Below are 13,890 nucleotides of genomic sequence, written 5' to 3' on the forward strand. Positions count from 1 at the left end.
CCGGCCCGCAGCACCAGGCAGCAGCGGCAGCGTTCCAGGGGCCCTGCCAGCGGCCCCATCTCTCCCCTCCACAACCAAGCCGTCCTCCGAGTCAGCACAGCAGTGGGATGGGACGTCTGGGAGCACAGCTGTGGTGGGACTGGAATTTTAGCATTACTGTTGTTTCTGTTTCTCCTTGTAATCTAGGATAGGTTATTACAAGCTTTGCATTCCATTTGCTACGTCCCTCTGCCTGCAGTCATTTGTGCCGTGTCACAGCCCCCAGCTCCCCATGCCTGCCTCCGGAGCAGGACAGGCACCACGGATGGCCCATGGTGTCCCTCAGCTGCCACCAGCAGCCCCAGCCCTCCTCTCTCCCTGCAGTCCTTTGTGCAGCTGGATGCAGAGGGTGTTTCACAGAGCTCCCTGCGCTGCCCAGTGCCGTGAATTCCTTGCGGATGGGCAGCAGGCAGGGCGGATGGAGGGGAATGGCCCTGGCTCACTATGGCCAGAAGAGACTCCAGCAGGGGCAGTTCCTGTGGAGAGATGAAGCAGGGGCAGCCGGGCCTGCTGTGCAGACAGACATAAAGATACCACCCATGCCATGGCTCTTCCGCGCCCACCTTGTTTGCAGCACCATTTAGCAATCCCCCCCCACTAATATTTATAATAGTTAGCTCAAAAAATCCAGATTGTTTTTAAATATAGTTTTTAATTAAAAGACAACCCTGCAGCCAGTGCTGTCAATCTTTCTCACTGGACTGGGAGCTCCTCCTAGCAGTGAATTCTCTCTCTGTACCATTGGTTCTGTAGCAGTTACTGTTTGCCTCCACAGCCCTCTGGGGTCCCTGCATGTGTCCCTTTCTGGAATCTTACTTCTCATTGGGAAACACCCTCACACCTTTCCTCTTTGCTTTTGTGTATGGAACACCTGTAATTTGTCCTCCTTTGCATGAACTTTATTACAACCTTTGGGCTGTAATACCCATGACAACGAAAACTCAACTTGCGTTTCAATGTGACGCTGCTGTGTTTTGTACCAATTTCCAGATCAGTGCTCCTTTGGTCTCTGAGGTAGGACATAATAACCTATCCTGAGGTAGGGTGAAGGGGAGCGGCGTGAAGCTGTGTGCGTTCCCTGCTGGGGGGCCATGCTGGCGGGGGGGGGATGGTTTGCTTTTTCTTGGCAGGGTGGGCAGGAGCTCTGGGTTAGAGGAGCATCCCGACGGCACGCCTGGGATCAGCAGCTCTGCCACAGGAGGAGGTGAGGCTGCACACCGAGCTGCAGGAGAGGAAGGGGAGGAGGTCTCGGCCCAGCTCTGGACGGTGCTCTGCGGCACTGGGCAGCTCGATCCTGGCTCAGCAGTGGGATCACGCAAGGAGCGGGGGAGGCAGGGAGGGCACTGCCAAACACAGCTGGGGCGTCTCTGTGCAGTTTTGCCTCCCCGGGAGGAACCCAGAGCTTCCCGGTTTGTTTCTGCTCCTGTAGCATTTGTATGCAGTGGGAGCATAAGGTTCTGCTGCCTTATTCTTCTTCCGGCCTTTGGTATCTTCAGGGGGGCTGCAAGAAAGAAGGGGAAAGAGTTAGAGAGTTTAGATTGGACGTATGGAAGAAGTCTGTTACAATAAGGGTGGCACTGCAGCACAGACACTGAGGGACCCTAGGGATCTCTCGAGCCCTGAGCACTGTGTGTCAGGGCCTGGGGATAGATGGGATGGAGGGCGCCATCCCTGCCCCGTACCAGGGGGACCATTGCCACCCGCAGAGCTTCCCTCATGCTTTGGACAGCTGTGCAGAGGAGGAGGGTCTCGAGGTATCCTAGGGATGTGATCAGCTCTGACATCCTCCAGTGATCAATAAAGCCCTCAGCAGAGCCACACTCTGTGTCTGCGTCCCCATGCTCAGCAGGGGCTGTTCGTGTCTGCTCCTGCCTGGCAGAGGCCACCTCTACGTGGTGGGAGGGGTCCCCAGCTCCATACCCCACACCCCATGTGCTGCACCCATGGGCCTCTCCATCCCTTCTGTGCTGCCTGCTCCAAAAAGGACACAGCTCCCCATGCTGCCAAGTAGCCCCAGTACCCTCCCTCTGCTCTCTCCCAGTCCCTCCTTCCAGTTCCTCCCAAACCCTTCAAATCTCCTCCCTGATGACCAATGACGCCCTCTGCTGATTAGCAAAGCCCTCTGACCTCACTGAAGATCCCTGATCATCAGTGGAGCCCTCTGACAGCCAACAAAGCCTTCAGTGACCGCTGACGCTCCCTGGTGGCAAATTGAGCCCCCGATGATCAGCGGGCTGCTGTATCACATGCAGGAAAGGGAAGTGAAGGGCGAGAAAGAATATTTTGACATCATTAGGTAGACAGCATGGTTTGCTCATCACAGAATAAAGATTTGTGTGGATTCAATTAAGCACCGAATTTGGAGAGAAGTGTGACTGCACCACACCTGTGTGCGCTGCCCGCTGCCTGGGACCGGCTGCCTGATTCTAAGCCCTCCTCCAAGAGGCTCAGCTGCTCCTCAGCGATGCCGACCCGCTCCTCGTGGAGCTGCTGCTGGCCGGGCACTCGGACTCCGCTTGGCTGGGCTGCACTGCAAAGACACTGGGTCACAATCCAGGCTGGGGACTGCGATGGCTGCTGGGCTCAGGTCAGCATCTTCAGCAGAGCCAGGAGAAACGAGGGCGGGAGGGTGGATGAGCTCCTTATCCCCATCACTGTTGTGCTGTGGAAGGCAGCCATCAGACCTGCAGCGATTCGTGCTTCCTGAGAGCTCGGCACTGAAGGAAGCACTCAGTGCACCACCACTGGGCCTGGGTCAAAACCACTGAGATTCACCTAGGAATGAGCAGATACACGGGGTGAGTGTCAAGTGTGCAAGTAGGCCACGCCACTGGGCTGATAACCAGAAGCTCGGTAGCACTTACAGTCCTGTGTCTGACTGCATTCCGTATCTCCAACCACGTCCTTGCCCCAGATCGGGGGGGTGGACAGTCCATTCCTGGGTGGCCCACTGCGCAATGCAAAGAGTGAGCCCCCGGCACACAGCCCAACTATCTGTGCAGATGTTCAGGATGCCATCACCGGGTCCCTCGCTCACAACCATCCGCACGGCTCGCAGTTCTGCCCGTTGCCTGCTCTGACCATCCCCCTCGTCCAACCAGATCGTCTCGCTGCAAGGATCGTACGCTATTGCTCTCCACTCGCTCGGGTTGCCCTTGCTGGACCCATCTGTGCACCAGGCATCTTCAGGGATCGGATATTTTCCCTCCTGAACGGGACTCTGCTCTGCTGGAGCGACCAGTCTTTCTTTTGCTGCATCACTCCCTGAAGCTTTGGAGACAAAAGTCAGTTGAAAGACTAGAACAACACAGAGCAGGAGGGGGAAGTGCAAGTGCTCGCCCAGAGACAGAAAAAAGGTTGATTCAAGTATTACAGTATGACAATCATGCACTGCAAATACCCCAGTCAAGTGAAAATCTGCAGTCAGTACAGGAAGCCTGAGGTTTCAGCATTCGCAACAGAAGCCAGCTAACAGAAGCACTGCGGGAGCTGCATCTGCCTGTGCCCCTTCTCTCATGAAGCCCAACACCAAACATTTGTGCTCAGCTGCTACTTTAAAACACCACAGTCACTGTTCCAACAGCCCTCCTGCTACCTCTTCCATCAGAGCTGTGCCTGCAGACCCCAGGCAAGGCCGGGGTGCTCTGCCTTATCCAGAATAACAAAAACATGCAACGGCAGGAAGAGAAGAAGTTTGCACCTGCAACGCCCTGCCCATTTCTCTCTTCTGCTATTTGGTGCACTGCCAATACATGACCAGCCCCACCACTCCAATTTTTCTTTCTGAATTAGCAATAAGGCAAGCAAGTGGGAAGCAAAGGCATCTGGCAGCGATGCCAGTCAGCTCCTGCAAAAAGCAGCTCACCTCATACTTGGGGCCAAGTGAGAAACAGAAACACCCCGACCTGTTCCTGATCACAGTGCAAATGTGAGCCCTTTTCACACTGGAACCCTTTGGGCATTCCCTCTTTAGAAACAACAGCAACAACAGCATCACTGGAAGCTCGTTGAAGTCCACAGACCAAATCACCAGAACAGAAACAATGGGAGATGGCAGAGGTCTCAAGTAGCTGCAAAAGGAGCGTTAGGGCTTCAGGGCGGTTGGTTAGTTTGGTTTGTCACAGCAGTTAAGAAAGCAGGGAAGTGAGAGAGCTTTGTATTAACCGAGTTCAAAACAGACCTCAGAGCTCTGATTCCGGCTGGGAGCTCTGTGCACCGTACCCAGCACCAGCCATCTGCTGATCCATCTTGGGTTCTACTGGTGAAACAGCAACAGTGGCAACTACAGGAGACGTGACAGGATTTAAAGTTTAGAAAATAATGACAAAGAAAACCACAACACAACAGTCAGGTAACGGTGACCTAATCTCCTAAACTGTCTTTCTGCCAACCACAACTTCAGGGTTTCAGAGACCTTGGTGCATTATCAGCTTGCTCTAAAAATGCCTTATCTGCAAACCAGAAATGAGCATATCGCAGCTTTCAGACAAGCACCATCCAAAACAAAATGGAAGAAAGCCACAAACTTGCATCCCCCCCCCCCCCCCCACCCGAGTAAAAAGCCAGAAACTTTATTATTCATACCAAACTCTTATACACAAAAGCTCCTATGTCTTTTAAAATATCTTAGCTCTTAGTCCATCACAACAACAACGCGTCACACAAATGGGCCCACGCTCAGACCCCTACAATACAGACTTAATCTTCAGTGCATTGTGCTAGAAAAGCGTTCATTTCACTGTCACTTTGAATCAGGTCACGAGAAGAGTGGTAACACGACAGCCAGAATGCTGAGAATCAGCTGTGGAGAGGAAGTTTTGGAAACAACACGCCATAAGAATGACATGCTGTGAAAACGCAGAAAGCTGCTTGCTTGAGACTGCGCTGCTGCACTGAGGCAGAAGAGGCCACACTGAGCAAAGCCTCTGGAATTCCCTGAGGACGGCACTGCAGCGGTGAGAAGGAACTTGGGAATGTTGTACACTCAGAGCTAAGCAGCACTCGAGGGATTCTGCAGCAGACAACAGTTCAGGCACAGGGCCTTGGAAGAAGATCTGAAGTGGAGCCTGTATAACAGAGTTAAGAGCCAGAGCCAAAGGGCACCGAAAGGGAAAACACTGCAGGGCAGCGGGAAATGAGATGAGCAGCAATCCAGAGACCACTTCAAATCTCTTCAAAATATACAGAGCTACTCATTTAATTACACACTGGACACAGCCAAGAGCAGTTTGGGTTTGCTCTTCTCTTCCCTGTTTCAGCTCGTTACATTTGCACATCGTGTTACTGTTACAAAACAACAACAAAACCCACCCAAAAAATGCAACTAAGCTGAACAAGGAGTGGATCAGTGAAGGAACAGAGCCATGGCAGCTGTGTGCTGCACCAGCCCACCCTGCACAGCCACGGTGTCAGCACTCAGCCACAACCCACCGTGCTGCTCAGCGGAGGGCTGAAGCCCTCGGTTACGCTGCTCACAAGGGGGTTTCTACTGAAAGCACGGGAAGCAGCAGATGTGCAGGGAGGAAAAGCTCCTCCGTCCTTAACTATGGCTCACGACCAGATACGTGACTGAGAAATTGCACTGTGATCCCCCAGAATCAGTAACAAGCAAAGCACGTGGTCATTCTTACAGGAGGTCCAGAAATGAAAGAGCAGCGTAAAAAGAAAAACAGAGGTGAACAGATTTGCTTCAGTGCTTGCTTAACTCAGGCAAACCTAATGTGGAGAAGAAAACTGAAGTTTGTAACTGAGCTTGGAGGGACTTACTAAACAGCAGGTCAGCCTGGATCCAGCTGAGCTCCTGGATCAGCTGTTTTCTGTTGGCTCAGTCTCCTGTGAAAAGCCAAGAGCAGAAATCCAGCTCCAAGGGCTCAGAAGGAATGAACGACAGAGAGCCCAGGCCACCTGAATTGTTTGTTTTTGTTTTTTTTTTTTTTTTTTTTTAACCAGGAAAGATGTGAAGAACAAGTTGTTCCAAAAACTGTCCTCAGTTTTCCTTGTTCCACTACCAAGACGACAAAAAGCATCAGCTTCTCTCATGTGCGCTGAGTTCAGTACCTCAAATGCTGTGGACCACTGCCATCGTTTGACAGAAAACACGTGCTTAACACAGAACATTCCTTTCCTCCAGCCAAGCATGAGCAAAGCCTCTCGCCTCCCTCACAATCCTCCTCCTGAATTGCAGCCCTGAGCTCCCTACCATGCTGCTGCACTCTGCCAGGTGATCATTATTCAGCAGAACTGCCATGGGAACAGAGGAAGACACTTCTCATCACTTCCCAGCTTCCAAGCACACATGTTTTAAGTCAACTGTTTGGCTTTTCTCCAGCTTTACTCCAAGCCTCGGGCACAGACGACCCTGCATCCGTCTGGTCTTACTAACGCTGCTAATGCAATATTTAAAGGCTGCTGCATGAACAGGAAACTGGGATCTATTTGTGCCCACAGGCCCCAGGCACCATTCCTCAGCTTGCTCCAGCAAGCAAATCCTTTGACAACAACAAGACATCTTAGGTTCACTTTTCCACTTACAGGAAATGGGCAGAACTCAGCGCTAATTTTCCAGCAAAATGTGCACTTCATTCCTTTTATAAGCAGCTCTTGCAGAGACAGTTACCCAGCAGAGGAAATAAAGCCAGGCAAGGAAACAAACCTGCAGGAACCAAGTCCTACTTGTCACACTGTCAGTGAGACACTGAATCACCGCATTCCAAGAGCCAACTTCAGAGCAAGCAGGCACCAATCTGTGAACCTCATGAAAACCAAACACCAGCAGCATATTCTATGCACAGCCCTGTCTTGTCTGGATTTGAGAAACAAGGTCCTGAGGTAAGGTTGATTAGAACAGCTTTTCTTCTGAATAACACCACAGGGACATGCTCCTGCTCAAGTACAATGAGCAGAGTTCTCTCCAGAATAGCCCAGGCTCTTCCACTGTCACACCAGGCAGACCAGAACCGTGACAGCTCTGCGCTGAACAACTCCAGCATTTACTTCAGCCACCAGCAGCAATTCCTCCCAATACGTACATTCCATAAGATCAACACTTACAGCATCAGGAAAATCCCATTTCAGTCTTTAGAGAACGCAGCAAGTCTTCAAGTTGCATCCATCCAAACTTCTGATGCTTCACGTCTGTTTCCACGTGAGCCCACGGGGGTACGTGCACAAACCCCACTGTTTGTTAGCAGGACTGGGAACCCTGCTTTGAAAACACACCCAGCGTGTTCTGGCGCTAACAGAAACACCGACAGATCTCAAATGCATTATAATCAATTCCTTCTCCGAAAATACTGGCCTGCTAACTGTTGCCCAGGATTCTAATCAGTCAGAAGCAGTGAATCCCTTGTCTCATTCACCATCTGGGCAGCACTCTCGGTTCGTCAGAAGAACAGGACGTTACACCATCCCACCTCATGGCAGAAGAGTGAATTACAGAGATACTGCAAGACTCAACTACACAAAACGCACATAACATGCAAAGAGACAGCCCGTATTCCAACAAGCTTTAGTCCCCCTGACAATTAACATCCAGACGAGCTCGTGGGTTTCAAATGTCACTGTTCGGCCAAAGAATCAGCCAGTGAGATATTCCAGCCTGCGCTTCTGATCCACCTGGTGAGGCAGCACAACAGCTTTAAGTGCCAAGGATCTGTCAGGGGCTTTAGTCTAGAAATACCGATAATCCCACCACGCAATCCCATCCTCACCGTTCTGCCAACCTGTAGAAAAAAATGGTCATGGGTAAAAGCCAAAGGGACGTGAAAAAGCCTTCTGATTTTGCTCAACAGCCACACACCATCTGCATGAGCACTGCAGAAAAATCAGCTGCCAGTCAGCTTCTGCTTCTGTATCACATCCTGACCAGAAGGGGGAAAACGCAATTCCCAGTGTTAAGAACAGCACTGACACAACAGGGGCATGGACTGGTATGCAGGCCAACAGGACAGGGACGGGTGACAAAGTGAAGGAGAGGTAAAACTCGCAGCAAAGTGCCAGCTCCTGCGGGAGGGGGAGTTCTGAAGGAAAGAGGGTAATTTGACTGGTGGGAAAACAGCACAGTGCGGAGCTCAGGGCTTAAAGAACTTAGGACTAATTAAGCAGGCAAAAAGCCATCGCTGAATGGAGACCCATCAAACACAGCTGACGTCCAAGCATTTTTGCTGGCACAGCAGCACAAAAACTTGCATTTTCCTCTGAAAACCAGCCAAAGCCAAGCTTGTCCTGCCATCGAGCCAGGCACAGCACTTCTCCCATACACAACTGCAGTGAGGAGTTGGCCGGGCAGGGCTGCTTCTGCCACCAGCTCTTCCATGCACCTTTCCTGAGACACAAGCCTGTGAATGCTGACACACATGAGTAATTCTGCTCAGCTGGGTAATCCTGGGGCTTGCTCTGGCAGCCAAAGTACACGATTTGAACCAAAGGCAAAAACCTCTCATTCCATCCTTGCCAGACCTCTGGACGTAACCTGAGACTCTTGCACCTGAGAAGGGAAGACGTAATAAACGTTTTTGTCTCGCTCTCCCCATCTCAGAACTGGAAACACTGCTGAACAGCCACGCATTACAAGTTCTCAGGACAGTAAAAAGCAGCACTCAAGTTGCCACATCCTGCCCAAGACGAGTGTGCTTTTATTGGGGTAGATGAGAAAACAGAACGTGAAATAAGACCTGGACAACAAATACAGCAGATATAAGATACGAAGGTATCATCAAGGAATGTCTCACTTTTCAGTCAGCAGCTGAGCTGCCTAAACGGAGGACATGGTTGAATGGACATGGTGGTGATGGCTGCACTAGATGACTTCAGAGGGCTTCTCAGCCTTCATAGTTCTACGATTCTAAATTACACTTGAAAAAATGTTTCAGCCCATTCTAACAAAACCTAGAGGAAGAATGAACACAAACAAGAAGGAAATAGTGTCAGCACTCTTAGTCAGGCGTTTTGCAGCTCCTAGCCAAGGCCCACCAAAGTCGGTAGATAAGCACATTCTTACTGCTGTAACAGCATTTCCTTTTCCAATCCTCTATTTCCCATGTGAGAGCAAAACTGGACCAGCTCAGAACCTCGTGCTGTACAGCTGAGCCTTCCACAGAGAAGCTGAAGTAGTTTCCCAGACTCCATCATACAGTCTATTATTTGCCAGCTGTGAACAGCTGTGCTCTGAGATAAAGAGCTTTCCAGCTCTCCACATCACTTACATCACTTACAACAGCATCTCAAAAACAGGCCCGACTGGGGAGAACTCAGAGCGAAAGAAGGAAGAAGTCCTGCAGGACACGGCGGCACCTGATGGCCAAACTCGTGATGTTCCACGAGGGCTGAATGAGGAGGGAGAGGGAGGAAAGGGAAATGGGCACGAACCACAGCTCTGCACACAGCTAACATGGCCCTTCCAGAGCCCTTCATGGAGAAACAGCGCGCGAACCTTCATCACCCTCATCCAGCAGGGACGAAACTGCGGAAGAGAAGAGCGGGACTTTCCCAAGATCAAAACCGCACTGTGGGAAAAGGAAAGCTCACACAGCAAGTTCAACGGCCTCTCCAATGGTGCTGGTATCACCATCCCTGTTTTTCCATCAGGAAAGAAATGGGCCACCACACAGTCCCTTTTCTGACACAGCGAAGGATGCTGAACTTGGGAGTTCAGAGGAGAGGAAGGGATGGAGAGCAATGACGAGCCTAGAATCAAACCTTTGATGCGCATTTGTAGTGTTGTACAGAAACTGCACTTCAAGATGCAATGATTACTGATTTCTTAATGCTGCCCATCTTTACAGTCCCCTCAGATACATCAATCTTAGGATAATAATTATAAACCTGTCAGATCACAGAGCATTGTGACTGAGTAGAAACTTATCGCTGTCTGCTGGGAAACGACCAGTGCTCTGTTTCTCCCTCTCCAACCACAGCACAGCGTGGCAAGCAGCTACTGAAAAGTACAGGCTATTATAAAGCTAAGTTTGCCATAGCCACAGGACACACCTCCAGCCAACTTTTATTAGATGGACTCCAACTGCCGCCCTTAAGACAACGCTTAATCCGTTAACGAACAAGTTCATTAGTTATTAGAATCCTTTCTATTATTTTTATCATGGTATTGCAGCAGTCACAGCACAGAGAGAGGCTCCTTCATGGGCAAGGTACTTTCACAAACCCCTCTGCACACACCACTTCTGCCTGCTGGCCTACAGTCCAATGCTTCCACAGCTAAATACTTTCATTTAGGGAAGGTTCTCGTGGAGCACTTGAATAACCAAACTACCAGGAAGGCTCCCACTGACTTCAAGAGCAGACAGACCGAACCACTGCAGACTGGACACTGCAGAAGTTTGCAACTCACTCTAAAACAAACTCCAGTTCCCACAGCCTGTACAAGGCACAGGAATGTGGAAGATTGTCGCTTTGGTGGTTCCCACCCAGTAACATCACCTGCCTCCAGCCCCCTGCTTGACCCGAGGCATCATGCAAGGCTGCAGCCCAACACAAGTCATGGTGATCTGCAGGAGGGCTGGCTGTGAAGCCGTCGTCTCCCAGCTGCTGGCCCCAGCTCTCTGCAGGGCCTGACCCCTCAGCACAGCCATTTACACACCTGCTGGCTCCAGCCAGGAGCACAGCTCAGCTCCTTGCCCTCTTAAGGAGCACCAGCAGCCCCCAGCCTTGCTCAGCCATCACCTTCCCAGTGTGAGACCACGCGCTGCACCAGATTAGGGAACTGACCCAAGCTAAGAATGCCCTATTTCATTTTTGTCTCTTTGCTTAAAAAACAAACCTGACAGTATGACTCTGCTTATATGTGTGCCTTGAGAACAGTCATCGCTGACAGAAGGGCACGAGGACACTTGGCAGTCCTAACGTCTTCCTACAGCCTTACAGAAATTTCCCAAGGGAACGAGTGGCAGCCCACAAGTCCAGTGCCATTAAAGCACGTACAGTTTAAAACCCAGCACACACCAGGTGTTCCAGCTCCTGTGATACTGCTGGGCTGCAGTTTGCTTCAGGGCAGAGCTGCAGTTACACCTCGCTAAGCACCAGGCCCCCTCAGACCCAGGGCTGAGTCTCACTGCAAGCAGTGGGTAACAGTGCTCACAGAAACCAGGGGCAAGAATTTAAGAGGAAAGGCAAACTAGTCCTCAGCTGTAAACTGGCTGTTCTCTTCCATGCCTCAACATTCCATATACTAACGTGGGCAGTCCACATCCCTCAAGACTAAGCTTTTCACTGCCCAGATCTGGCCTCCAAGGTACAGGTCTGCTCCAATATGGGTAGAAACAGGTGGAGAAGCTCCAATTGGGAACTGGGGATAAAGACCCAGGTTATTCCTGAGGAAGTCCTCCAGCTACACAGCGCAGTATCAGCACCTTAACTTCCGTTTGTCTAAAAGGCTACAATTCAATTAGTGCAGCAAATTCTTCTCTTTTCTGATAACCTCCCCTGGTCCAGCACCAACACATACCCACCACAGGAGAGCAAGAACATCCCTAATAAATGTTATCTACCAAAAAGGTGGCTAGCAAACAAAAAAAATGTGAAAGAAAGCACCCTCCAGGGTACACAGGCCACAGAAACTAAAAGCAAAGGGCCCAAAGCACAGCACTTGCCATCAGCCTCCATTAGCAGCAAAGCAGGGTTTGGGAAAACAAGGGCCTCTTCAGAGCTGCTGCAGGGCAAGGATGAAATCGCAGAATTAAAAACAAAATCCCCCCACACACATGGATATTCAGAGGCAATCACGCTTCAGCTTACAGTCAGCCCACACGCATCTCACTGCAGCAGCTCTTAGAGCAATCCTGTTCACAACTGGAAATGGATTACATCATCACAGCTCCACCATCCACATCATGCAGAGCAAACTGCCAAACACCGAATCACAAAATGGTTCTTGTAAGGTACCCAGCTTCAGCGTAAGGATCTGACCTATTTTATTACTGAATTATTGCTCTCACACAAGTTTCCATCACAGCTATCCATCAGTGCTGACATTTTTACACCAGTGAGGCATTCTCAGATACGTATACTCTTCTTCCCCATCTTAAAGACGCATTGAGCAGATTTGCCCCTCCGGGTACCTCCTGATGGCTGCATTCCCCACCCAGGAAGACCCAACAGAGGCCCACAAGCAAGGCTGGCCAGTGGAGCAATGTGCCAGCCCCACGGCCCCGGCACATTCTCACCCTCTGGGGGGTGTCCCGGCACTCGCTGCGCCCACAATGAAGCCTGCAAGTGCCTCTTTCCCAGCTTTCACTCCAAAGGCAACCATCCCATCACGTCTCTGCTGGCCAAGAAGAAGCTGCTGGCCCAGGTGAGTGAGGCAGAGTCCTGCCACTGCCACTAACACCACTGCCTGGAGGGCAATGGGGCGGCGAGCAGAACTCACCCCAACCCAGAGCCCAGCCGGCTGGCAGCCAACCCCCACTTCAAGGAGCACAGGAGCATGGAGACACAAGGATTGAAGGATGCATCCAGGGGAGGCTGGAGTGAGGCAGGACCCATCGCAGTGCTCCCCTGGCAGGACAGACAGCCTTACCCAAGAGCTGAGGATGGGGGCCCTGCACCTGCTGTCTTCACCGGCTTCTTTCACGCATACTGCAATCAGCTGCTGAAACACATCAGCTGCCACCCCTTTGGGGGATACTTCTCCAACTTGAAGGATTTCCTGGAACCACAACCCGAGGACATGGAGGACGACTGGGAGCAGCCCAAAACCTGTGAACCAAAGCGTGGAGCAGAGAGAGCCCGCAGCCAGCCACCTCTGCTGCTGTCAAAGCCTGCTGGGTGCCCCCTGGGGCCGGCTTCAGCCCACTGACACACAGCCCCACACCACCCCCAGCCAAGTGGAACAGGACGAGGCAGCCTTGGGCCTGCAGGCTGTTTCCCCCTTGGTCCGTGAAACTGAAGGCAGGGGCAAGGGCACTGGCTCACCCAGGGGATACCAAGAATTGGCCCAACCCAAAGCCATCACTCCCACACCCAGCTATGCCATTCCACTCACCCCAGTGCCTCAGCCCAAAACATTTATAAGGGAGAGATGCTGCATTTCCTGATCAACTTCAGCAACCCTCTGGAGCACCTGAAAAATCAGGCAGCCCCACCAAAGCCACCTCTCTCCATTATCTCCATTATTCCTGCTTTCCCCAGCCCTGCGATAACCAGCTTGCACAGCCCTCCAACCCCACACACCACCAACATCCCACAAGGGCTCACTGCAGCACCAGCTCTACCCCACAGCAACGTGGCACAGCCAGCACACCTACAGCACTCCACACACCTCTGCTTCCCACTGCAACGCCAAGCTGCTGTCTTGCTCTGGATCAGCCCTGGCCCCTCGGAGAGGCGGGCAGCGGGATGCCACAGCACTGGAATGCTGTCAGAGCTGCTGTGCCCCATGGCCAAAATGAGCTGGACCGTGTCAATTTTTTAAAAAGATAAGGGAACAGAATGAGCTGCAGAGGTTTTCTTGCTAGAGATGCTGTGCCCCTGGGCAATTTTGTAGAGCCAGTGCAGACACACAGTGGATGTTCCCACCTGGCCATGCTGTGCCCAGGATGTCCTGCAGCTCCCTGCCACAAAGCCCCTGCTCCCTCCTACAAACCATGCCATTTTAGTTCTCAAGTATGCTGCCTTATAGCAGGGGCTACTGAGGTTATAAAGGGCTCAGGGCAGCAGCAAGCATCCATGGGAAGCACACTGGCTGCTCCGAAAGGGGTGCTGGAGAGCAGCATCCAAAACATCCTCCAGTGTGCACCGCAGAAAGGCATTACACGTGTGGCAGTGTCCAGGCACGTTTTGCCCCAAGAGCCCTGACACCAAAATGCACAAAAGTGACTCCAGCACACGAGCAAGGACGTG

General features: G+C 51.6%; 1 long non-coding RNA gene across 2 annotated transcripts; it reads right to left on the reverse strand.

The window, feature by feature from the left end:
- Positions 1 to 671: 671 nt before the first annotated feature.
- LOC128074165 (uncharacterized) lies at positions 672 to 3,078 on the reverse strand. Of its 2 annotated transcripts, XR_008203013.1 has the most exons (4): positions 2,904 to 3,078; positions 2,512 to 2,814; positions 2,167 to 2,276; positions 672 to 1,540 (listed from the first exon to the last, which is right to left on the reverse strand). It is a non-coding gene; the product is annotated as an uncharacterized LOC128074165 (long non-coding RNA). The 2 variants fall into 2 exon arrangements; XR_008203012.1 differs by having other exon boundaries at positions 2,512 to 3,078.
- Positions 3,079 to 13,890: the final 10,812 nt, after the last annotated feature.

The sequence above is a fragment of the Tympanuchus pallidicinctus genome, unplaced genomic scaffold, assembly GCF_026119805.1.
Source record: "Tympanuchus pallidicinctus isolate F22 unplaced genomic scaffold, pur_lepc_1.0 scaffold81, whole genome shotgun sequence".
NCBI classification, from domain to species: Eukaryota; Metazoa; Chordata; class Aves; order Galliformes; family Phasianidae; genus Tympanuchus; species Tympanuchus pallidicinctus.